The sequence below is a fragment of the Anguilla rostrata genome, chromosome 17 (genome assembly GCF_018555375.3).
Source record: "Anguilla rostrata isolate EN2019 chromosome 17, ASM1855537v3, whole genome shotgun sequence".
In the NCBI taxonomy this organism is placed as follows: domain Eukaryota; kingdom Metazoa; phylum Chordata; class Actinopteri; order Anguilliformes; family Anguillidae; genus Anguilla; species Anguilla rostrata.
Window position 1 is genome coordinate 8,415,408 of NC_057949.1, and position 26,496 is coordinate 8,441,903.

Sequence of the window (26,496 nt, forward strand, 5' to 3'; positions counted from 1 at the left end):
CACTGCAGGTGCTAAATCATTAGAGCATCACTGTCTCTTATATGAATGGTTTAGGTTGACTTCTTTACACCTGCCCAGATTGATCCACTGGTATATATTCATCTATGAAACAATTATTGTGCTATTTCATTCCTGCTTTGGCTGTTTGATTACAGTTATCACCTGTATATCTGTATCTCTCGCTCTTCAGAACTCCATCGCTCTCTCTCTCTCTCTCTTTAGAAGTTTCTGTCTCTCTGTTTCTCTCACTGCCTGTCTCTGCGTCTTCTCTCTCTTCTCTCTCAAACCACATTAAAATTCCAGCGCAGACAGCACAGCATTGAAACACCCCCCTTTCTGTGAAACACGACCACTGCACGAAATACACCCGATATGTCTTTGGAAGAAAAACGGCCAAGAAAATTACAGCAGACAAAAACACTGCATTCCACGACTCAAAAAAGAAGAAATCTGAGACCATTAAATATGAAGACACTTACATTACAATACATTACATTCATTTGGCAGACGCTTTTATCCAAAGCGACGTACAAAAAAGTGCATTTCATGATCGTAGACAACTGCTGAACACGGGTTCAGTAAGGTACAATTACTTATTTTGTACAGCTATTTCTAGCCGAGAACAATGAACACTTCTGGTCTAACATCTGCAAAGCAAGTACAAAGGTACATTTTTTTTTAAACGTACAAAGGTACATTTTACCAAATTGCTCAATCATCACTGTAACCTTCTAAGTGCACTTCATATTAGTTTAGTATGCTTTCCTCATTGGGGAGAGAATGAGATGGTGGTAGGCAAAAAAACAACACAAGGCTGTGAATCCCACAGTTGTGACAGCGTAATGAACGGCAGCTCACCAAGGCTCACTGCACTGCAGGCGCCCATAAAGGTCTGGTCTTATTTTTCTCCACAATAGTACGGAAACCAGATGATGACTCACTCACTCAGCCCAGGTTTCGGCTGGGTTTCCATTCCCTTTGCTGTGGTGCCGACTGAACACGAGCTCAGCCCACTGGTCCTGGGTGGCCTACTTTGCCAGCGAGGTGCCTGGGCACCTTCTGGCACCTTCTGTGCTGACAAACATGACTACGATGGCTGCCACGCGCCGTTTAATGGTGTTGGCTGTTAAAAACTCCAAGGCACTCTGAGATCTGTTTGTCTCTGAAATCTCAGAAACAAGCAGCATCCCACCATTGCCGACCACAGTTGAGAAACTAGAGACAGATGGAAGTCATTTTATTTTATTTATTTTTCGTGGGAGGGATCAGCAGGGCAGGTATGAACTTGTGCTTTAACCCTAGTTAAGAGTAAAAGATTTTAGATTAGGCTACTTTCTCGACATTTTGAATTTCTTGCATGTGTCTCCTGTCTGTTCACAATTAATCTCGTGTAAATCATGAGATTTCTTGAGTATTCCTTGTTCTACATATGGGATTTGCTGTACAGAACATTTTACTATTTTACCAAGACAAATTACCCTGTGGTGATCTGGGGCTGACTCGATCTAGACAGTGTGATTCATAAAATGTTGATCACCCAAGTTCCACCAGTTAAGTGTCTTGTTGATCCTGTCAATCGTGTGTCACAGATGACAGACAAGGGCGGTGTCGAGTCTGATGTGCGCAACACAGAACTGGAGTGCTGATTTCTCAGTGCTTTGGGCTCAGGAGTCAAATCTGGTTTCACCAACAGTGCAGTGAAAGTTTTTTTTTTTTTGCCCCCTGCCTGATTTCCTTTATTATTGCATATTCATCACACTGCATGGTTTTGGATCTTTAGACAAAATGTAATATTAGACAAAGGGAACCGGAGTAAATACAAAACACATTTTAAAAATAATTATTCCATTTATTTAATGAAAAAAGTCATCAAAAACTCATGTCACCCATGTAAAAAAGTAATCGCCCCAAATACTTTCTCAAGGCATCGTATGTGCAGTCTGCATGGAGTATGTGGGGACGTCACATTTGACTGCGCATGTGTGTATTCACGCACGCTTGTGTACAGAAGGCCGGTTGGTGTGTGTGTCGTGGCGTGTCGCACTCAGACTCTCATTGCTTTTTATTTTTCCGCAGGAAACGTCAATTTAAATCCAACGCAAAATGGAACTGTCTCGAGCGATCGACGGCTACAAGAGAAACTAACGATCCGCTTGGTTTCCATGGAAACGGGTCCGGTGGAGGCCTTTCGGTCTTTCCTCTCCGCTCGTCTTTTCCGTCTTCCGTGCTGACGCCCGTCCTCCGTAGGGGACTTTCCCCTTTCCGCGGCGGCGGACGGCAGCGCTGCTGATTGCAGTAGCGGCCCAGGGATGGAGAGCAGGGCGCTACGCAACGCACCGCCGTGGAGCAAGGCCACTCTACTTTAGGATCCTTCACCTCCTGCTGGGGGGCGGAGGGGGGGGATCTAAAGGCGCGTGATTTACGAGGGGAACACACGTCCAAACGGGGAAAGGGAAGGTCGGGTGAGGGGGCGTCTCAGGACAGGGCAGGACATCCCAGAATATAATGTTCGGCCTGGTGTCACGGCAACTAGGACCTAAATCCTAAGGCTGATCATACCACTGTGCTTCATCACAGGAAAAAACAATGTGATATTGGGTGCACAATATTTTTTTTTTTTACATTATTTTCATTTCCTTCATTTTTAGCAAAGCTGCAGATTTGTGAAGAGGCAGATTTTAATTTGTTGTAAGTAGTCTTGTGCGTGCGTGCGCTTGTTTTTAATCTGACAAAGGTGGGGTATTTGCAAATCCCTTTCGGCAGTTTGTTCAAGCCTTTTTTAATTGTGTTACTTTTTTTATACTGATGCCAATTCTTATTATATAAGAATGAATAATTTAACAAAGCACAGAATATATGTTTGGACAGATTTTTGTACTCCCCCGTTATGGGCGTCCAGTTGTTGCTGTCTGCAATGCACAGGGATTTGAAAACACAGCTTTTCTGGGTGGCAGCAAAATATGAAACTGCATAAAGCCTGGATTTCTCCCAGTCTTCAGAAAGATTTTGTCTACATCCATTCCCATGCAGCACAAAATGGCAATGCACTGCAAATCAATACGATATTTTTTATTCTTGATTTTAGTGGGAAACGGGTTATTGGATTGAAATTCTACAGTTGCCTTACACAGAGCAAAGATGGAATCAGTGATTCCCCTCCCTGCATCTGATAAGTTCCATATGGATCCCTTTAGGGTGGTCAACATTCCTCACAGAACTCTGGCACCAGTACATTCCACAGAAACTCTAGAGCACTCAGCAGGACTCTGCCTTTCAATCTACAGGGCAGGCGCATGGTTTTTAGTGCTCAACCGCAGCTACAGTTGACCGCACGAGCGTCCACAGTCACGAGGATGAAGTGGGCCTGTTCCTGCGTCTTTTTTCGCTCTGCATGCAGAGATGGTACGCCTGTCACTCAACGTCCACCAGAGGCCTCTGAGCCTGTCACCAGCCTTAAAGCTTCTTCATTTAAATTGTTACCCAGCAGTTCTTCCTCCTCACCTCACAAGCTCACGTTCATACAGGTAGAAGAAAAGCAGAAAGCAGAGGCCAACAGACGGGACCACAGCTGAGAAAGTGCCATGCCAGGGATCTATGCCAGATTCGGCTGCCCTGCGGACTGAGCCACGTCTCGCTGTATGCTAGCATGCTGTGAAATCCGATGCAGGCTCTTCAAAAATAGCTATCTTGAGTAACTTCCCAACTAGCATTCCACGGGCCATTGATAAGGTAAGTGCAAATTACCCGCCGGTCTGTTTTCTGTACCATATCACCCCTTCATTTATATGCCTCTCTGTCTCTCGAGTTCTGGGTATATGGGACCTGTCACTGTCTGACCCAATGCACCACACAGACTTGCAGAAGAACTAGGGGGGTGGGGTCTCCCCAGGGAGCAATAGAGCCTCATTACCAGGGGTTATCTATGACAATGCTGTGAGCTCCCCAAACACAGAGCTCTAGACCACGCTGTTAAACAACCCCACCCCAACCCCAACCCCCCCCTTCCCCCCCACCCTCGCCTAAAATATACAGTACACCCAGACTCACTACCACAAAACAGTATCACTAGACACAAAACAGGCCCCTCTCCCCCCAGACTACATCCTCTGCACAGATACAGTCACGCATGCATGCATGAATGCAACGTGCACACACACACATTACATTACATTACATTACAGGCATTTAGCAGACGCTCTTATCCAGAGCGACGTACAACAAGTGCATTAGTTCAAGGTGCAGAGGTGCAAAAGAAACACACTAGAGTGAAGTAAAGATCGTAGTGCCAGAAGTGACCACATAGATCAGGACTCCAACCCTGTATAGTAACCTGTTCAGCAAACAACAATCCTGCCAAGTACAAACTAGCACTGAAATCACATTTGCCTAATCATAATCAGACAAAAACAATACTGCCAAATAAAAACTAATGTGATCGTATTAGCCTAACTAGGTACATTGAGCTAAACTATAGGCTAGGGAGGGGTGGGGAGAGGTGCAGCCTGAAGAGATGAGTCTTTAGTCTACGTTTGAAGGTAGTCAGATTCTCTGCTGTTCTGACCACCACTGGGAGGTCATTCCACCAGCGAGGGGCCAGGACAGACAGCAGACGGGAGCGGGAAGTACAGACACGAAGAGGGGGAGGTGCCAAGCGTCCAGAGGTGGCAGAACGGAGAGGTCTGGCTGGTGTGTAGGGTCTGATGATCCTCTGGATGTCACACACACACACACGCAAGCCTAATGATAAGATGGGTGGGCAGGGGATCAACTATCTGGTTTCACTTCTTTAGGAGGCACAGCAGATATATGTATATATATACACACACACAGTGCCCTCAAAAAGTATGGCAACAGTACAGTGAAATTTGTTATTTTTTGCTATATTTTTGCTAAAACATTTGGATTTGAGATCAAAAGTTGAATATGGAACAGACAGCTGTGCAAAAGTTAACTAAAGCATTTATAACACATAATGCACATGTAAAATCAAACCCTGGCTCCAGCACTTTTTGGTCATTTGGATTTGTCCTAATATTGTTGCTTGTTCTTCTGCCTAGTTGGCTAGGTAGAGGTTAGGCCAGAATAGTGTTCACTGTGTGAATTAAACTGTGTTCTTGGCTAGAAATAGCTGTACAAAATAAGTATTGTATCTTTTTGAACCTGTGTTTTGTAGTTGTCCATGACCATGAAACTGAAACTGACCATGAACACTTTCGTACGTCGCTTTGGATAAAAGCGTCTGCCAAATAAATGTAAAGCAATGTAATGTTTAAAGGAATCAGCGCAATGCATCTGCAAGGCGCGTTTGTGGTCTGTGCAAATCATGCATCTACGCTTACATAAAAACTGTAACCCTGAGCTCTACAGCCTCTCCGTGTTCGAGTCTGAATCTGATTATGCCCTTGATTTCCCTATGAGTCAGCCCGCAGATAAAATTATAAATCTCTAAATCTCTTTCAAGTTTTCATTTTTTACGGTCTCTGCAAAAACAGCTGTTTGATATGTAATGGTGCACGCATTTTGTGTCGGTGTGCACGTGCGCCTCAGTAAACAGTTCTGAATGGTTCTTGTTCTTTGCTTTTTTACGAACACTAACGTAACGTTTGCCACCAAGTATTGATCAGACATTGAACGGTCTGAGGAATAAAATGAATTCCAACGTCTGTTGGAAATTAGACATGGAACAATGTGTGAGACCTTTTCTAAGACGCACGTTTGTCTGCTTTAGCCCTGGCATAGCAGGGCAAGAAAGCCAAACCACTTGCTTCCATAAAAAAGTTCTCTACAAGTAGCTAATAGTTTTGCCATAATATTAATAATAATAATAATAATAATAATAATAATAATAATAATAATAATAATAATAATAATAAAACAAAAAGTTACCATAAATAAATATTGTGTAATTATTACAAAATTTTGTAACATTTTTTTCCATTTTGACAGCTCTGGAAAAAGGAACACTGCTTCTGGAAAGTTGTATTAAAATATCCAGAAGAGCCTGATCCAATCTAATCTGTTTAACTCTGCAGTTTGGTCTGCTGGTGGCAGTGTTCTACTCTATTCTTCAGATCAGATAAGACCATGAAAGCACATTTCCAGGGAATTTCATGTTAGGGGTGTGGATAGCAATGAAATGAAAAGTGATTCTTTCACGCACCCAAAGAAACAACAAGCAGTGAAATGTCCAATGCAGTGATGCAAAAATGAAGATATCAATAAAAACAAATTAAACTTTTTTTTCAAAAGCATTACAATTACATATAAGACGATGAATGTAATGCACTTGCATTGTCTCAAATAAAATCTATATTTAATTAAAATAGACAAAATGGTGTATTTTAGTGGGAATTGGGGAGATTTTCATAGATCACAGATGACAGAGCTGTGATTGGCTCTGGCTTTCCGGAGCTGCTGCAGAGAAACGTGTCCTTGAAAGCTGACAGATCGCCTACCCAAACAGTCCCTGCACCCCTCTGTGACCCTCAGGCCCTTCTGCTGCCCCCAGACGTCACAGGCAGACCCAGCTGCATCCCTTACGAGAAGTGGGGGGGGGGGTCTGCTCGGCCTTGCTCCGAGCCAAGAAAATGCGACTGGTCAGAAATGGAAAAGGTCACACTGTCTGAAACTTGTTTCTTTAAAACAAAAAAAGAAAGGTTTCAGTCACTTCCGCCACCACCCGCCTTCCGTGCATGCTCACCCCAGTCTCTTGGAGGGTGGGGGGGTGGGGGTGAACCAGGACTATATCTACAGCTGGAAAGCCTGCTTTTCCTCTGGGACAATGTGAGGATGTGAGTGTTCGATGACAGGGCTTGATAACGGACAAGGAAGGAGGGGGGGGCTGGAAAAGGAGGGGTGATGGGCTTCAGGGTTTTTTTTGGGGGGGGGAGGGGGCAACACACCAAGTTTCTTTTCTGTTCTATCCTGGGGCTTTCTGTTGTTGTTTTGTAGAGCTGACTGTCCAAGAAAGACCAAAGGACACACATCCTGACGTGACGTTGAAAAGGACGTTGCTTAATCCAAATCAAGATTGCATTTCACTTGATCAGCTATTTTGAAGGACCATTTATCAAAATTCTGCAAGATGAATCTGAGAACACCCTGTAATGTAACTCTTCCGTTGTGCCCAAGAATGTTGTGAATCAATCAGTTGAATTCCAGTACATACAAATCCCCATTTGATCTTTTAGCACACTTTATGGGCTTGTATACTCAAATCTGATGAAAAACACATTGTCAACATACACAAATGCCAAGTTGCTCATAATACAAAGCACTGTCTATAAGTCATTAATTCAAACTGGCAAAATCTAGGCCTGTCATTAAAAGTATTGATATCAAAATTATGCCAAGTTACCAGAAACAATATTGGCCATCTTAACTCACACAAATTAAACAAACTGTATTTCAAAACAATGCTGCCCAATGTTTCCTAGTACATAATGATCCATAATGATTTCTTTGCAATAAACGACTGTATACGATCAGGTTACATGACTACTTGGGATATTTGCCCTTTGAACAGAAACCTACGCCACAATCTCCCTGGTATCGCATGTGATCGTTAAACCCCTGCACTACTCTGCCCGAGCATCTCCATTCAAATAAAACTGCCATTTCCTGAGCACACTTCTTTGTGCGAATTTCTCACAATACGTCTCTAGGAAGTTATTTTGAATAAGTGCCTATCCCACAGAAACACAACAGAAATCGGTTCCATCTGTGACTGCAATTATTTACACTTCATCGGCGGTTTTCTCCAGTTTGAAAACCACAGAGGAATGGAGAAAGGAAGAGGAGGGGGCGGGATGGAGGGATGAGGGGGTTGAATGAAAATGGCCCCAGATGAAGGCTGATCCTAATTGCGTCTGGACTTCGGGGTTTTCCGGCGTTTCCACGGGAACGGCAGCAAGTCTGGAGATCGAGCAGGAGGGTTCTTTCGTCCTGGAGTAAAATAACAACCTCTCGACCCAACCGGGTGATGCGATGCAAAGGGATTGTGGTGTGCTGGGGGGGGGGGGGGGGTGCGGGGGGCCCAAGAGCAATTTACTGGGCCTTTCCTCCACAGTCTCTCCTCCTCACATATCTCAACAGAAGAAGGAAACCAGACTCCAGCTCCAGCCTCCAGTCACTGTTCCAGACTGTCGTTAAAATCCAAGCAGCTCTAACATTAAGATAAATGTAATCATACTTAAAACTGCACGTCACCTCAATCCACAAATCTCAAGTTTCTCAATACGAACTGCAGAAAACTACACATAAGAAAAGGACACACGCAGAAGTTGAACCTGGTCATGTCTTGGACAGCCAAGGCAGAGGATGTAGCACTAATGTTGTCAGCAGACCCGTATTCACCAGAAAGTTCCATACTTCAGCTAAAAACGGACTGCCACACTTACAGCGATTTTGTAAATGTCCTTCAAAATTTGGGCCGCTACATATTTATGGTACAGCGCAAGTATAACCTTTATTTGATAAATACACAGCACTAGTACATACCCTTACACACCCCACCTCCTCTTGAACAATACTGAATCAGGGCACCATAGAAGGTGTCACAGTGTTGGGTCCCATAATCAGGCAAGGGACTGCTCACACTGTAGTGCAGCACTACGATGAGTTTGCGCCAAGAGACGGCTCAAAACTTTATTTAAGAAGTTCTATTAAAACATTGAGGCAAAATTTGACGGAATTTCAACATAGGCCTAAACCTTGACCCCCCCCACAGTTAAATGCTTATAAGAAATGCACTCCTGTGGAGGAAATGGAGCACATGGCCATTGGCCTCTCATTTAGAAGAAAACAGACAGAAGGTGAGAAATCAACAGGCAGCCGAGCACGAAACAAAAGTGTGAAAGGAAGGAAAGCGCCGAGAAGCCATTTCTGACGTTTATCGTGAGAGGGCGCCGCTAGCAATCACCAATGACTGAACGATAACATTATATATGTAAACCACGTATTCCGTTTTGAAACACATAATTTGGCACACGCTGGTTTAATAACGTTAATGGTGAAAGAACATGGGCAGAATTATTCAGGGGAAAGCGGGAGATAGCATGCTTTGTCTGTGAAATGTATTCGGGGTCAGGAGAGGCAGCCCTTTTCATTTGTGATGGCTCTGTTGCTGGGCTGCACAGTGTAAATTATCAATGGCTGGCATGAACTGCAGGGTACCACAGCGATGGGATGTGCCGAAAAATATGACTGGGAATCCCACATTAAGAAATAAGTTCTGAAAAAATAAACTCACAAATCAAAAAAGATATAATTTAAAAAAAAAATGGTAATAATTGGTTGAAATTTTTATTTTTGTGCTACAATTATGATGCAAATTTAATCAACTGACTGCCTATGCTGCCACTGTCATTTTCTAGATTTTCTGAATCTAATTAGATAAACTAATCGTGCATATCCCAACCTTTTATATTTGTTTTTTTTGGCCAGCTTAGTATTGACTATAAAAAGGTTATCTTTAAGGCTTTATCACTCTAAGGGAAGGGAAGGGCAGGCCTGTGTCTGTTTGACCAGATAAAGCTGAAGATAGCATGGGGACAGCATGTGTGTATGGGGACTAGGGGGGCAGGGTCTTCTCTCTGATAAGAAAGCAAAAAGAATCAATAAGTCTAGAGATAAGAGAGACTGGAGATAAACATGTTCTTCTTTGAGGAAAACATACAAATCTAAATCATGAGGACTGCTTGGAGCAGCATTAATGTTCATCCATTTCTAAAAGTACAAAACATTTTAAAGGTAAGAAATACTAAGAGACATGGCATACTTTCCCCTGTAGCAACCTGAACAGCTGCACTCAGACTGTGGCAGAAATGACAAATGACAATACAAGCTTTTTAAATAAATAAAATCATGTCACCTAGGGGGCACTAATTTGTCTAACAATGATTGACACTTCTGAGCTGGGTTGGAATGAACAGGTGTTTCCCATAGCTAATACAGTGGTCTGTTTTAGACACGCCCAGAGATCTCAACAGCGAATGAGCCATCCTACATAGCAGCACAAAACAACTGCATCGGGTAGCTTATCAATTCCCTTTCCCAGAAAGCAAACTTCCATCGCTCATATTTGACATGAAATCCATTCGTTTAGCTGAGATCTACTGTGTCCCAATGAGGAGTTGAACTTCCAGTCTAATGGCTGTAAATTACATTCCCACTACACTGTGGAGCTGTGCTTCAGGAACTTCAGAGATGATGTATAGGTCAGTAAAAGAGCTTTCCTGTTCTTTCCCACACGTCTCTCAATCTACCCCCGCTCCAATAATCAAAACACTTTTTTTGCATCTTTTTTTGGAAAAAGGACTTCCCTTTCCCCGACACAACACTCTGCTGACAAACTTCAAACTCTGAAAGGGCACAGCAGGGCAATGCACCACCATCGACACACCGTCCCCCCATTCCCCACCACCCCCGCTCCCCCCCCCCCCCCCCCCCCCACCAGGAAGTGGCCTTGCATGTGAAGAACCCTAAACAAGACAGCATGACCCAATCAGCAGCAGACACAGCAGAGAGGTAGCAGGAAATACGGACTGGATAACAATGGTGCATGAACATCAGCAGTGTTAGCATTAACAGGCCAGAGCTGATATCCGCTGACCCCATGTCCCATCACTGCTGATTAAGGGGGAACTTTTATATTCCCAGAATAAAGTGTTCTTTGTTTTAGGAATGTACCTCCCTATTTAGTTGCAGTGGCAAATTTAACATTGTTTGCACTGTCATATGACCATGTGTTTTCAAGGACATCTGTAATTTTGTCCTCCAAGTAAATAAACAAATAAAGGTGGACCCTGTATCTTGCTTGTGTTAATAATGTTGTTATTAATAACAGGTTGTCATAGCAATTTAATTCACTTATCAGAGAATTAGATCCCGCAGAGGGAAAATGTTTATGCTGACTTCAAACAGGTGGACTTGACATATTGAATGCCATTGTTGTAATATAATTCAGTGTCTGTTTTTTTTTAACACATTAAATAAATGCATACATTATTCATTTCGCCTCATAGTCATTGTTTGACTTTGTTTGAAATACAAATCTGATTAGTACAGATCAAAACAACCACATATTGTAACTGTCCCAATACTTTCACATTTCGCTGTATTCAGAAAACAAATTCAGCTCCAGCCTTGCAAAACCACAAAGAAATTCAAGGCAAGTATTCTGATCTGCTGTTATGCAAAAAATAACACAGACAAAAACATGAAAAATACTCAAAAATATCACAGTGGAATGCTCCTGCACCCACATTGTGGCCAGTAATGTGTGTTCACATAAGTAAACCACTCACTCCCTCCAGGCCTGCTGGTGATTTTGTGGCTGTTGTTGTATAAAACAGAAAAAATAAATACTAGTAGCACATCCCATCAAGATACTAGTGCTTACTGAGCACTGTGCCCAACAGCCCTATTGAATCAGTACTATGACAGTGCTAAACAAACTTGGGTCATTTAATTATTTTAAAACCAGTACAATTCCAGCAATTTACTGAAATTAATATATATTTTCTTCAATATTCACAATAAAATATGAATATTTGAAAGGACATTTCGGTTTGTGATATGTTTTACTGAAAATGGTTGGGGACTGACAGGAGTGTTTTCTGATTTTAAAAGAATAGGTAGAATTCAAGTATTTAAAGAATGTATTTGAGGTAAAGCTGGTACTCAGTCACATTACCTGAGAGAGAGGTATTAGTGAGCAGGGTACTGCTAACCTCATTGCTCAACAGTGACTCCTGTGGTTGCCTGGTCACCTGCAAGGAGAGTGGGAAGGATTGGCACCAGCTCGTATGCATGTGCCAGTATTAGCTCTATCCAGCTGAACAAGGGTGATAAAGCATTGAAATGGGCTGCAATAAAGTATTCCAATTAGGGGAGAAAAAATGAGGAAAATTGAGGAAACCTACCAAAGTAGCATCCTCAGGCAGCAGAAGGATACTGATGTCCCGTACCTCAACCAGGAATCCAACCTGGGTTCCTGAAGGACCAGCTCAAGCCCAATGCTGTATAGCTAAGAATATTTAAATTATTTAATTGGCCGGCAGACAGCAGTCCCTGTAAAGGGCTCATCAAACCACCCAGTCTACAAAGCTATGAGAAGCAAGATGCAGCTACCCTTTCCTTTTTGATTACCCGGCTATGGTTCTGCAAACTGCCCTGACTGCAACCTTGAAGTGTCCTACGTGCGCTAGTTATTTTTACTTCACGCAGCTTGCTGTTCGGGGGTTTCGCATCGAACAGCTCCACCCAGAAAACCACAGGTCCAGTGTTTCTTTCTGCAAGGCTTGTGTTGCACACCCGCATGCACACGGCCCATACAACGCTGTTTTTGTCACTTTGTAATGCAGTGTGAAACAGCTGCGGCTTCACTAAATGTGAGAAATAAGTTTCCCGTTCCAAGGCACGTCAGTGCTTTCCACAGGACAGAAACCGCGCTCTGGCTCGGGCCACGGTTCTGGGACACCAGGGTAACTGCAATGGCTGTTACCCTGTTAAAGTATCCTAGTTCATGTGAAAACCTGCGCGAGGCCTTACATGAATATGGCCGGGTGTCCCACCCCAAACGAAAACACCTGATCTCTGCCAGCCCATCTTGCCCCTACCAATGATAGATTTTCCCCCGAAGGCCTATTCTGGCTTTGGACCAAATATGTTCAGTTACTTAATAAAGGTCAAATGATCCCAGTAGCAGATAAGCTGGCAAAATGCAAAGAAACCCTGAATACATCCTATAAAAGTCAGCTCAATTTCAGACACTATCCCAGTAACAAATACTGAGATAAGAGCTTTGTCTGTGAATGTGCGTGAGTGAGAGTGTGTTTGTGTGTGTGTGTGTGAAAATCCCTTGATTCATTTTGAGCCTTACAGAGCTCACTCTGCTTACACTGTTCATTTCCAAAATGAGTCATCAACTATTGTTGCACCTCTGATATAAATATATGTTTATTTTTCTCTTTTTCTAAAGGGACTTTAAAGTCCCAAAACGATAACATTTCCTTGAACTTCATCTGGCAGTCCCACATTGGCCACCCCCACAGGAAACCCCAGATGTGTACACATTTTAGTTTCTAGTCATGAGAAGGCGAGAGGGAGAGTGAGACTCTGAATTCCCACGATACACAATCAAAAAAAGTAGCATCCGGACAGTGACTGCAGGAAGGAAGGTGGAGGGCAATCAGATAGCGTGGACCTATCAGCTGTGCATGCTGGGATTCCCCCACACCGGCCTGCCCACACACCCCCTACAGCACCCAGGAATGCAGCCCAGCTCAAACAGGGGATTAGCGCTGACATTTAAAAGGAAACACAATTGTACAAAGCCTTACGAACATTCAACGAGTAGATAAACGTGTGGGGGTGGGTTGGTTCTGTTTCAGTAACATTTATGGCTGGTGTTTCCTGCAGTTCTCCTAATCAAGAGTTCCACCTCCCAACTGTGAGCGTAAATGCCACGGAAAAGAAGACTCACAGTCACCAGTCACTCAGCTTATGTGCTGAATGTGACCCTCAACGGACAGGAAAAGGCAACATGTGCTACATTAGTGTTTATTTGTCAGGCAGAAAAACTGAACTACACATGATATTTGGTACCTATGACACATTAATAAGTGGCACATCATCAAATCAAAGGAACTGAAATAATGAGGGGGAAGGGATGCACCTTCATTTTTTCTAATGAACAATTTCTTATTCTTTGTGTCCTTTTTTTTAAAGATTTTGATTCCAGTCTGCTTGCGTATGTGAAGTGTGAAAAATGATAAAATCATGCCAATTCTTCCAAATGTGCCAACTATTGTGCCAAATACAGTAATTTTTTTCCATGGTTGAGAAAGTATACACACACACACACACACACACACACACAAAAGGCTACTAAATGTTTAGGGGAAATAGTCCAGTGCTACCATAAATCTATAAATCATACCGTTTGCTGAGGCCCTAAAGTGAAAGCACAACAGAAGGTAATATAAGGGAACATTTTTTTCTAACTTTTCTCATGGAAGCCCCTCTCTCCCAAGACTGGCCCCATAAAATTCCCGTCAAGAATTGCATTGCATACGTGCATATGTGTGCCTGTGTGCAGTGTGAGCTCGCGGGGGTGGGGTGGGGGGTGGGGGAGGGGTTGATGTCACTGGGGGGAATAGTTGCAGCCGGATGATCAGAAAAATACTGACCCGTTTCCACCGTGCAGTTCACACTCTGACAAACTGAACCCGTGTGTTCATGTCTGTGATCGCGCATTCTAAACATTTGAAACATAATATTTAAGTACTTAAAATGAATATAATAAAAATTATTAAATAAATATAATAAATTTATATTTTAAATTGTTGCGTTTTTTCAGTATTTTGTTTGTATCGTGTTCTCACGTGGCTGGTGAGGAAGCACATTTTAAATGGTTTGTGTGGCACAGCCTCGAGGTTCCCGCCGTGAAGTCAGCCGCTAGGCTACTGCACGTCAGGGCAAAGCCACCGGTGCAAACTGGTTCACCCTTTAAAGATATTTTTCCCATGAACACATGACGGAGTAGCGTTATTTGAATACAGCATATGCTTACAATTACTATAGTTAGGTAACCTAATGGATCCCTCATCCCCAATTAAAAAAATAACGACGATATCTGGCATCCGGACCAGAAAGACGAGAAGGAGCTGGACAGCGGAAGCGTATTACGTGGACTATCGTTTTTTTAAATAAACAGCGGCTCAGTAGCAACTTGAGAAACTCCCTCGAGCGCATCCAGTTTAGAGTTACCCCAGTGAATGTTTTCAACATGCGATGTAGTGGTTTGTGTGTAGAAACACGTTCCGTAGTCTGTTTATTAGGAAGTACACCGGCTTGTTAACACAAATAGACAGCTCTTCCAAGCAGCATTTAGTTGTTGTTCAACCGAACATTAGAATGGGTGATCTAGGCATGAACTAAGCGACTTTGACCGTGGCATGGTTGTTGGTGCCGGACATGGCGGTTCCAGCATCTCGGAAAGAGCTGCTCTCCTGGGATTTTCAGGCACTACAGTACCTAGAGTGGATGGGATAGAGCAGCAGAAGATCACGTCAAGTTCCAGTCCTGTCAGCTAAGAACTGGAAAATGAGGCTACAGTGGCCACGTGCTCACCAATTATTGAATGAGTGGAAAAAACATTGCCTGGTCTGACAAATCTTTTTGCAGATGATAGGGTCAGAATCTGGCAAAAACAGCATGATGGGATCCATCCTGCCATGTGCAGGTTTATGGGGGTGCAATGGTGTGGGAATTTCTTAGCACATATTAGGCCCCTTAATTCTAACTGAGGGCCATTTGAATGCCACAACATACCTAAGCATACCTAAGTCTACCCTTTTTCAAGCGGATACTTCCAAAAAGATGTGCCTTGTCACAAAGCACGCATCATCTCAAGCTGGTTTCATGAGCATGACGGTGACTGCTATTTCCTCCTGTACAGTTCCCATTTTTTCAAGAATTATAGCATTATAAAGCTGTCCGACAGAGCCACAGAACGTCATTCACACCTCAGTTAAAAACATCAGTCGCTTTGCAGTAAAAAACAAAAGCCAGTCACCAGTCCATTTGACGCTCTTCGATTTCATCTCCAAATATAAGACAATTAATCACTTTTTCACCTTTTAATGTATGCAGTTCCATCTTCAGAGAGAAGACACAGTCAATCAATGCCTTTGTGGTGTGGGGATGGCTGGTTTAAGCAGCCACACCTGCCCTGGGTCACGCTAATTAGACCTGGCCAATTGGATGATTGGTTAAGAATGAGAGAATTGGCCAGGCTAATTGGACCCAGGAACAGGAGTGGCTGCACCTGTGCGTAGTGAGGTAATCAGTGCGCACAGGTTAACTCTGCCATCCCCACCCACACAGGGGAGCCTCTCTGTCATGACAGTGTTTTAACATCTGCTCCTCGGCTATAACATCTTGCCGACCCTTGCAAATAAATGTGGACTGTTTTAACATCATCTCCCTGTGTCTCTGTGCTGGTGGGCCCCAAGGAAAGCCACTTCGGTGGCCTGTGGCAGGCGTGTTTGCCACAGCCTTCTTAAAGAATAGAAAACGAGCTGAGCTTTAACTGAGCCTGCATTGACAAGGCACGGAAGCCCCTCTGAGACTAAACCTGGGACCTGATGTTGGCATCTATCCATAAAATAATGAGGTTTTTAATTGATATTAATTACTCTTAGAATCTGCCTCCATGGCCCCATGTCAGAAATAGATTTGCAGTACAGTTTCATATGATGACTTGATCAGACAATGAATGAACAATTAACCAATTTTGTAGTTATAATTCCATGAAGGTTGCTGACAACGTATGCATAAATTTTCATCACAATTCACTCTGAGGCAAAACATTTTAGAGAGAGGTTATATTTGTTTGCTAAACTGATTGACAAACTGAGGAAAAAAATAAGTAAATGGAGGGGGAACAATGTAACATAACGATCTGAGCTTCAACCTAAGTGGTTGAATTCAAAAGTACCTTTGCGTCAGTACATATCCAGCTAAATAAATGGATTGTATATAAAGAATGTAAGCTGTGTAAGTTGCTCTGCATAAGCACATTTGCTAAATGGTGAAAATGTAAAAATGTACAATGGTCCCAATTGCTCAGTGTGCCAATTAAATTCAAATATGAAAGTGGAGAAAAACAAAGAAAACCAAAACCAAAGCTTCCGTTATAGTCCATTTAAAGACAGAAATTCCATGGAAATGCTTCAATTACTGTTTTCAATAACATTAACTGGTCAATAAATTGGCTTGGGGAACAAAAGCACATAGTGGGAGGCTCTGGGGCTGAGTTTGGGGGGATAATGGATTAAGTTACATTCCTCAAGTTCCCCAAAACCAAAAACAGGCAATGGGTGTTGAGAGAGAATGGGAAAATAAGAGAACTCTGGAAGTTCCAATTGGTCACTTGGCAGGATGATGTCATAAAGAGGTTAATTCTCTGAATGTTTTGAATTGACTGCCTGTGGACAAATGCTCCAGAGTAAATTTCACAGGGCTTCATGCCTCAGACAATGCTCCTTCTTTATCCAGACCAGAGTTACTCTACTGTGGTTTCAATTGGCTGCACTTTTACTGGAAATGGATATAAACAACAACAAAAAAATAATACTCATGGAAATTATGGATGAACAACATCAACAGAAAGATGAACTGATGGCCACAAAAATAAATTCATGTTTGAATATAATTCAAAAATTCAAATTCAAATATAAAAAAACGAAGTGGAAGACTTCTGTTAATTCTAAGCATGCAGCACTTTGTATTTAATTGAACAAATTACAGATTTTTTGCAAGAAATATGTGTATTTATGCTTTGGCTGTTAAATTAACAAGAAAAGTGGTGCACAAAAATGGTTTGAGAAATTAAAAACATTGGATTGGCATCAAAAACTGTATCATCCCAATTCCAGCATCTCGGGACTGGTGGGAGCAGCCAGCTGGGATATGGTTACAAAAATGAAGATTTTTAACCCTTTCCACCATTTCCCAATAAAGAGATACCTTTTGTATTCAAGCGCCATGGCCCATCAACATTTCACGTTTGAGCTCATTGCAATAGCCAGCAGGCATGCCACCCAATACCCTTCTACTGTCAAACTGGAGGGTGAATAGGGGGCACTCTTCACTCAGGACCAAACAGAAGTCCAGTATCCCCAGCACAGTGGTGGGGGCCCTGTGCTGTCCTTCAGACCAGAAATGATACTAACACGCTGTGGTCGTGAAAGATCCCACGGCACGTTTCTAAAAAAGAGTGGGGGAGTCAACCCCGGTGTCCTGGCCAAATTCCCACAGAAACTGCCTTTCTACATCTGTGCATTGAATCATCCCACCCACATCTGACCGCAGTTCCCTACCCGCTCAGTTCCCGCTCAGTTCCCGCAGGTCAAAGAAGGCCGAGCGGACCTACCTGTTTGCATAAAAGCAAAATAAAATAAATGTAATTACAGGGTACATTTTCGCTGTCCGTAAAAACCTGGACGTGCAGCTGCAGCTTTGCTCCAAGCATGGTTTAACACGACGCTAGCCTGACAGGACCTACCACTCTTTTTTGGCTTAAGTACTCCTCTTTCAGAGTAAAAGCGCCGAGCTTCCTCTCCGTGTTTGCCTTGAGCTCTGGAGGCAAATTGTCTGGCAGTGGGAATGGGAGAGGTTGGGGATGTGGTTGCTGTAATCGAGACGTGGAATGTTTAAGATCAGATCTCTCAGAAACACTTCCCCTGGCCTTCTACTCCAACCACCCTGGGCAAGGCACTAGATCCAGATCGCAGTAAGAACCGATGTGGGTCGGAGACAGCTGGCTCATGCATGACGGCTGACAAAAACTCAGATCCCAGAAGGGCAGACAATATAAATAAAGACAAAATTAAAAAAAAATATTTAAATGGGTTCTTTTTTTATTTTTTTGTCTTACTGGTTTGCACTGAGTAATACTGGAATTCTTTGCTTTTATATGTTTTCTTCCTTACCTTTGATTTTAGAGGAAATATGTTTGCTTGTTTTGAAATGTGTAACCACTAAAGACACACAGAAGAGCAGACGAGCTCGCATCGCTTCACATTACATTACATTACATTACAGGCATTTGGCAGACGCTCTTATCCAGAGCGACGTACAACAAAGTGTATAACCATAACCAGGAACAAGTATGACGAAAACCCTAGAGAGAAGTACCGATCCAAGTGCAGGGAACAACCGCATAGTTCAACTTGATCCCTGAAGGTTAAACTGATTAACACTAACACAACGAGAACGGCAACAACGCAGTCTATGAAAAAAATACAAGCAGTAGTTAAGACAGTTCATGCACCTAAGTCACCTACGAAACAGCTGCCTAGTTACAACCCTAAGCTTACAGTCATTTACAGAGGGGTAGGGAGGGATGGGGAGAGGTGCAGCCTGAAGAGGTGAGTCTTCAGTCGTCGTTTGAAATGGGTCAGTGTCTCAGCTGTTCTGACCTCCACGGGGAGGTCATTCCACCATTGTGGGGCCAGAACAGACAGGAGACGTGTTCTGGAAGTGCAGGTGCGAAGAGGGGGAGGTGTCAGGCGTCCTGATGTAGCAGAACGGAGGGATCTGGCTGGCATGTAGGGTTTGAATATCTTGTGGAGGTATGCTGGGGCTGATCCCTTGACTGCCTGGTATGCTAGGACCAATGTTTTAAAGTTGATGCGAGCTATAACAGGCAGCCAGTGGAGGGTAGTGAGCAGGGAAGTGACGTGGGAGTGTCTGGGGAGGTTGAAGACCAGACGAGATCAGCAACAAAATATGTTTTCAGGGAATGTAATCAACCTGGAAAAGCAATCTTTGTAATCACACTAGGGAAGCAGTGTATGATAAGTTTTAGGGAGCTGGTCTTGGAACTGAAAGGTTGTACGATCAATTTCTAGATGTGGTGCTGCTGTTGTACCCTTGAGCAGTTACATAACCAGAATTTCGTCAGTAAACCACCCTGCTGTATAAAATTGACCGTATATAAAAAAAATAATTTGTGTTACTCTGGAAAAGAGTGCCTGTTAAATGCCAAAATAACATTGTTCAAACTTGCCCTTGATTCATTTGCCGCTTTCAGATAAACAAACCTTTCATGGGGGTGTGACCGAGCATGCAAACTAAGCAAAATTTAAGCCAAATGAAATCTAGCCTAATTCACATCCAAGGTTAGAGTCACTTCTGTGCATTTCTTGATCACATCTTCCTAATAAGCACTTTTATAATTAATATTTAGGACATCCAAGTAGTTCTTTAAAAAAAAAAAAACACACAATCACACATTATATTTCCAGAGGGCATTTAACTTTTGTATTATTCAAGCATTTCAAATTTCTCACTCTCTGTTCTGGTAAATATGTCTCTCCCCAAACCCCCCGCCCACCCCCCAACCACATCCTCTCGTGAGAAATGAACTGACTGAGCCGAAGCCACAGCCTGCAGACTGCAGGCCTCTTCTGGCTGCCTGGGTGGCTGGCACATATCAAACCCCTCCAACCAAAAGTTGAACAAATGAATGAGCACAATGCCTAAGAAACGTGCTGCTGGTCGGTGGAATCTGGCTGCAGAGAGGAGCAAGAACCATAGTTTTGGTTCGGGCCAGGTACAGTATAAACAGAGTGCAATATGTTGATGTCTACGTGAATTTCCTTTAACCCGCCCTGATTAACTAGCAAACTGAGGCCAGATGTCTGCTCCGATATGTGCACTGACAGGCTAGCTGTCTAGCTGCTTTCTGGGCCAGTGTTCTCATTGTCACTGACAGGCTAGCTGTCTAGCTGCTTTCTGGGCCAGTGTTCTCATTGTCACTGACAGGCTAGCTGTCTAGCTGCTTTCTGAGGCCAGCCACCCTTATAACTCAAGGGCATCTTTCCGTTTTTAGAGACAATAAAAGAAGCAGCATGTGTGCATTGTGAAAAGACTCATGGGAAGGCAACAGAGGTGGGTATATGCAGGTGTGTGCGTGTGTTAGGGGAGATGGTGGGGGCAAGAAGTGAGCAGTTCCCGAAATACACCGCTAATTGCCTTTCTGTATGCTGAAATAAAACTGACTCATAAATAAACTTGAACAATTCACATTTTTGTGCTCATGATCTACAGATGGCAGAAAGGCTAACATTTATCTGTCTCAACTGTAGCAAAGATCAAAACTCCACAGCAAGAAGTGGCAAATTCCTGGTTTACAATCCAAATTCAAGCATTTAATTATCCCAACCATCAGTAACAATTCTGACATATAATGGCCCAGAGTGGACAGTTTAACTTGTGACAAATAATTCAAAATGTTTTGTCACTGAACATATCCAAAAATGAGCAATCGCATGAAAAGAAAATATCTGTGTTCCACGTAACTTTTATGACACATTTAATTTTAATTCATCTTTAATTAGCAATCAGCAATCAGTTCAATAAAGTGTAAATTTATTGGGAAGTTTCCTGTGCTTATTTGCCTGCATTTCGCAAACAGAAAAAGGAAACCGAGCTCCGATTCAAATTTGTTGACTCCTTTGAAAAATACATAAACACATAAATAAATATATCATTGCTTTAGACACACTCAGCCAATATGGGCAGGCAATGAGTGCTGACCTTGTAGCAGATAGCCATTTGTCACGCAATGGTTCCCCTGACTTAGATACAATGCACCCATATTTGAATCCATTACCATTTGAAATACACTATTTCCAAAATGAAAGAAAAAAGGGGGAAAAAATAAAAATAAAAAAAGACAAAAGTTCAGGGCTAGGCGTCTGTGGTTTTTGCTTTCGACTTATCAGCTCCCAGGCCCTTTGTAACACAGATTAAACGTATTCTGAAGGCCAAATACCAAAGTCTGGCTTTCGTTTACGTTATTGCCTTGTTTATTTTATACCAGAAGAAAGAAATAATATCTAAAGTATTTACAGGGTTGGGGGTGAGTGGGCAGGGGGTGGTAGGCCATCCAAGCTGGAGCAATAAGAACAAAGAAGCTTGATATGGCACATTACACTACACTTAACTTTGCGGTTAAGTCTGCTGGCACAGTGCGTTCTGGTTTTACGTCACCCGCATTCTAAGACCCGGTTAACTGTCATGCACTTGGGAGACTCAGAACAACATGTTCATGTGAACAATGGGAAAACTCTGATTATGTTTCTGCACAACTCCCAACCTCACTGTAGAGGGAAAAAAAACAGTCCCCCTGAATTTTGCAGCAAATCCCCCTAAAAAATCCGGATCTGGATCTCATTAGAGTCAGAGACAACCAAGAGCAGAGCGGAAGGTAAGCATTGCCTAAAATTATTATTTTTCTAAGTTTTTTGGGGCTTTTTTCCCCCCGTCTACATCTGGTGGAAATGCAACCGACCTGGAAAAGACCCAGAAATTCTGCTAGGAACAAGAGGCACATGGTCCGGACAGAAGAGACAGATTCCTCACAGCATCCCCACTGCACAATGCCACCCCTGCGCCTCTGCGTGGAGGCGACAAGGACATTCCTGAGAGGAATTCAGCTTCAGAGAGGAATAAAAAGGTTGTTTTTCTTTTGGCCTCCGGTCATGCCTCTGCAACTAAAGCCATCTCAGGAAATATCCCAGTGAGACCACACCAGTCCAGACCACACCTGAGTCCCCCAGGCTCATGCCATTTTGACCCCTTCCCCCCAAACTCCAAACCAAGTGTGGGAACAAGCTCCGTGCAGGCAGTACACACAGTTATCATTCAATTTGTCATTCAACATGGGGCGTGTCAGGCTGCTTTAAGTATGTACCCCAGTTGCACCCCAATATTTTGCAGGGCACCAAGTTCAGACCTAAATAGTGATATCATTTACGACCTAGGAACTGACTGGCGCTATAGGATCCAGAAAACAGCAACAACCTACAGTCCCAAAGCTTGAGAAAAACAGAGACTGAGAGAGCTTAAACCCTTTCAAATGCCTTTTTTTCTTCTTCCTGTTTGGCAGGAAAATACGTTTAATAAGAAAAAAGATAATAAAGAATGAAGCCAAAACAAATTAATTCATTTTAAACAAAAGGCATTTGATTGTAAACTTGTCTGACTGTAAACTGTTTTATTGCTCAGTCCTTTGTTATAAAGCCTGCTTGCCTGGCTCATATACAAAGGCAAAACAGACACGTGCTAGTCATTACAAAAACTGCATCATAGCTCCCTAACAAGACTGTACCAACAAGGCCCAGAAAGTTTAATGGGAACTTCAAACGTATTCTCCTGCAGACTATTTCATTCAGAGAAAAATAAAATAGTTTTTCATTTAACAGATTTACATTACATTAAATTGCCCATTTAAGACCTAAATATACCTATAGCTTTATGTTCTGAGAAAAAACACAATAAGTTATGTTCCGAGTACACAACAAAATGGCTCTTTATGTATGGCAGAATTGCAAAGGCATTGTGAATCCAAAAGAACTCTAGTATGCCATGTTCCATTTAGACCACAGAACAAACCGCCCTAAACAAATTTTTAAAGATCAGCCAACAATGCACCTTTTTCAGTTGAGTCATTCATTGATGTCCTTTTTCCATGACATTTGCCTAATAGTTTTCCTGCTGGACACATTCATCCACAGTGAATGCTTGGTTCCAGAGAATGTCATGGTCACTTGCCATAGGTGACAAGTCATCAAAATATTTCTAAGAAAAATAAAGCTGAAATGCATGGCTGGTATTTAGGACCCATCACTTCACTATGGTAAGCACCATTTGGCAAATAAGCAAGTTGCTTACACATTGCTGATGTACTGCATATCTCAAATTGTGCCACACATTTTCAATGATCTTGAGGTCAGGGCTTTAACTGGACCACTCAAAAACATTCACCACTCCAGTGTAGCTTTGGTTCTGGGCTGTGGACTGTCGTCTTGCTGAAATGCCAATTTTTGCCCCAGTTTCAGGTCTTCAGTTTTCTGTCAGTATACGCCTATACTTTTGAACTTTCCATTTTTGTCCTTCAATTCTAACAAGCTTCCAATTCCCAGTCGAAAAGAAGCATCCCATAGTGTGACACTGCCACCACTATGCATCACTTGTGTTGTGGGACATGTTTCACAAAAAAAGCGCTGCTTTAGCCTCAGCTGACCACAATACCTTTCCCCACATTTCAGCTGGATCACTCTCATGCTTTCCAGCAAACACCAGGTGGGGTGCCGAGAAGAGGTTTCAAAGCAATTCTTGTCATCCAGCCATTTAGGGCAGTTTTGGTCAGTGCTCTTGTTATTGTTGACTGAAGCATATCGTCTCCGTCCTCAGCCACTGAACTCTTTAAAAGAAATGGGTGGCCGTTGCACTGGGTTCTTTCACTGATTTCCTTTTTGTTTGGTCGCTGAGATTGGAGGGATAGCCACTAAGCAGGGACAGGTGCTACAATGCAGCTTCCACTTCTGGATAATTGATGCCTGGTCCATCCATCAATATGCTGTATATATAAATGTGCTGTATATGTAAATTTAAACTTCATAAATACTCCAGAATTTGAGAGAGCTGGTTAAGGCTGCTGTTTATATACATATGTACAGTAGGATATGAGTGTGTTTGTGTGTGTGTGTGTATATATATATATATATATATATATATATGTACATATAAACACACGCATACGCAGCACACATACTTATAAACTGTACATATGTATATGAACAGATGGTTAACCAGCAGCCTTAACCAGCTCTTTCAACTGCTTGTGTATTTATGAAGTTTAAACACTGCATATAACAGAAAAAGGTCAATGATTTTGTTATGGATTTGTTTTTTGCATCGTCCGAACATACGCTGCCGTAAATGTGTTTATTTGAAACTATTCGAGCGAGCTCCTACATGAAACAGAACTTTTACTCACTACCTAAAGACGGAAGAAGAAACTGTGACACCCGTGATCCTGTTAGTCCGGTTTCCGAGACACTAACGCCAATTAGGTTAACGTATCGGCCTAACGTTTCAAATCTGCCAATCTGTTTCCGGAACGGAAGATATATTATAAAATATAGTAAAGCTCCTTTCTGTATCATTTCGTAGGAGAAAGTAACTATATTCAACGACAGATCAGAAGAGGTTGTAATCATATTTAATTAAAATGTTAAAGTTAAAATTGACTAGTTCCTTTTTAAATACTTCATTTTACTAATTGGAGCGTTCTACTGAGTAGCCTACTATTTTCGTTGTAACGCATTTAGGCTTTATTTCCAGGCGGCCATAACTGGGCAGGTGTGACGAGGTGAGACAGGCAGCATGAGGCGTGTCAGAGCCTGTTCCCACCTGCACTTTCCTGCAAAACGAAAAGCCGTTTCCGCCTCGAGCGCACGGCCGTCTTTAATCCTTGCCTGGAGCATTCCAGCCTTTATACAGTCGAGATAAATTTTTTTTTTTTTTAAGAACTTACCTAGTTTAGGGCCTATGCAGAATTATTTTCCTGCCTTTTACTTTCAAACGAGTATATTACAGTTTTTAACGCTTTAAGGTGTAAGATCACAAATATTTTGTTTTAACTGAATAGAAGGCTGATGTAACAATCGACTGGTAATTGGAAGCAATGGAGTTCTAGAACACTGACTTAGAACTTTGAAGAAGAAAAAAACAGTGTAAAATACCTCCTCTTCAGTGGGTTATTCGTTTTACTGAAAAGTTTGTTTGTAGTAGCTCTGCGTTTGTCTCATGCGCTGTAAGCTGTGATACATCAGGATGCATGATAATGATACAAACACACTACTACTACTACTACTAGCCTATTATTAGTAATAATAATAATAATAGCTGCAAGTGAAAATTAAGGGTGCATACATATTTAGCCTATAATTGACATGAATACAGACAAGTGCAAAAGTGTATTATCTTCCTAGCTTCAGGTCTTTGGAATAAAGTTTGATGAATTCCAAGTTTATGCCATGTGCTTCAGCTCCTCAGGAAACATTGCTGACAATGCATAATATTCCTGTTCTTGTGGCGGCCTTGTTATTTTTTCAAAAAACTACTTTTAGCAAATTACGTTAACACTTACTACTAGTTTCATCCACTCCTTCAAGAGACAGCTCTTTTAAGTCCTATGCACCCAAATGAAAAAATGTTTTGCCTTTTCAATGAAATGATTTTTTTTTCTCTGTGGGCTGCTCAGGGCTCGGCACGTCTAGCATCTAGGTGTTTCTTTAGGATATCCCTAACATTTCTGAGCACAATGACAAAGCTTCCTGTTTAAAAACTGAGAGGAATTAAGGTTCCCGATGATGTAATGTCCGCAGTTATTTTGCGGTCTAATGTCATCGCATTGCATCGCATTGCATTGCATTGCATTTCGCGTGTCAACTACCACCGTGGTCTGGAAAGAATTTGCGGGATTCAAGAATTAGTGGGGGCGTAAATTCATTTGGGGCTGTTGTAACATTGGCTTATAATTGATATATTTTTTAGAATTTAGAACTGATTACGTTTTTGAGACTAAGTTACAATTACGAGACGTGGTCTTTGGTATGGAGGCCACATTGCGATATAAAATTATATATGCAGTCCCCTCCAAAAGTATTGGAACAGCAAGGTCAATTCCTTTGTTTTTGCTATACACTGAAGACAATTGAGTTTGAGGTCAAAAGATGTACATGAGATGACAGATCCGAATTTCAGCTTTTATTTCCTGGTATTTTTATCTAGATTTGTTAAACAACTTAGAACATATCACCTTTTGTATCAGACAACCCAATTTTTAGGTGAGCAAAAGTATTGGAACATGGAACATGACTGACAGGTGTTTCTTGTTGCCCAGATGTGTCCTGTTAGATTGATTGGTTAAACAATAAATAGTTCTGAATGTCTACTCTTGGTTTTAGCCTTGGGTTTTGCCTGTGAAAACTGCATTTGTGTTATAAAAGATAAACTAACATGAAGACCAGAGAGCTGTCTTTGGGAGAAAAGCAAGCTTAGAAAAGAGGGGAAATCGATCAGAGCCATTGCACAAGCATTGGGGATAGCTTGTACGACAACCTGGAATGT

The 26,496-nt window shown here is 42.2% G+C and overlaps 1 long non-coding RNA gene across 1 annotated transcript in view; it reads left to right on the forward strand.

The window, feature by feature from the left end:
- The first annotated feature begins 4,052 nt into the window (after window positions 1-4,052).
- Window positions 4,053-26,496, forward strand: part of LOC135243276 (uncharacterized) — a 149,232-nt gene continuing 126,788 nt past the window's right edge. Inside the window, exon 1 of the long non-coding RNA XR_010326592.1 lies at window positions 4,053-4,244. This is a non-coding gene — a long non-coding RNA (uncharacterized LOC135243276). The remainder of the gene's footprint in view (window positions 4,245-26,496) is intronic.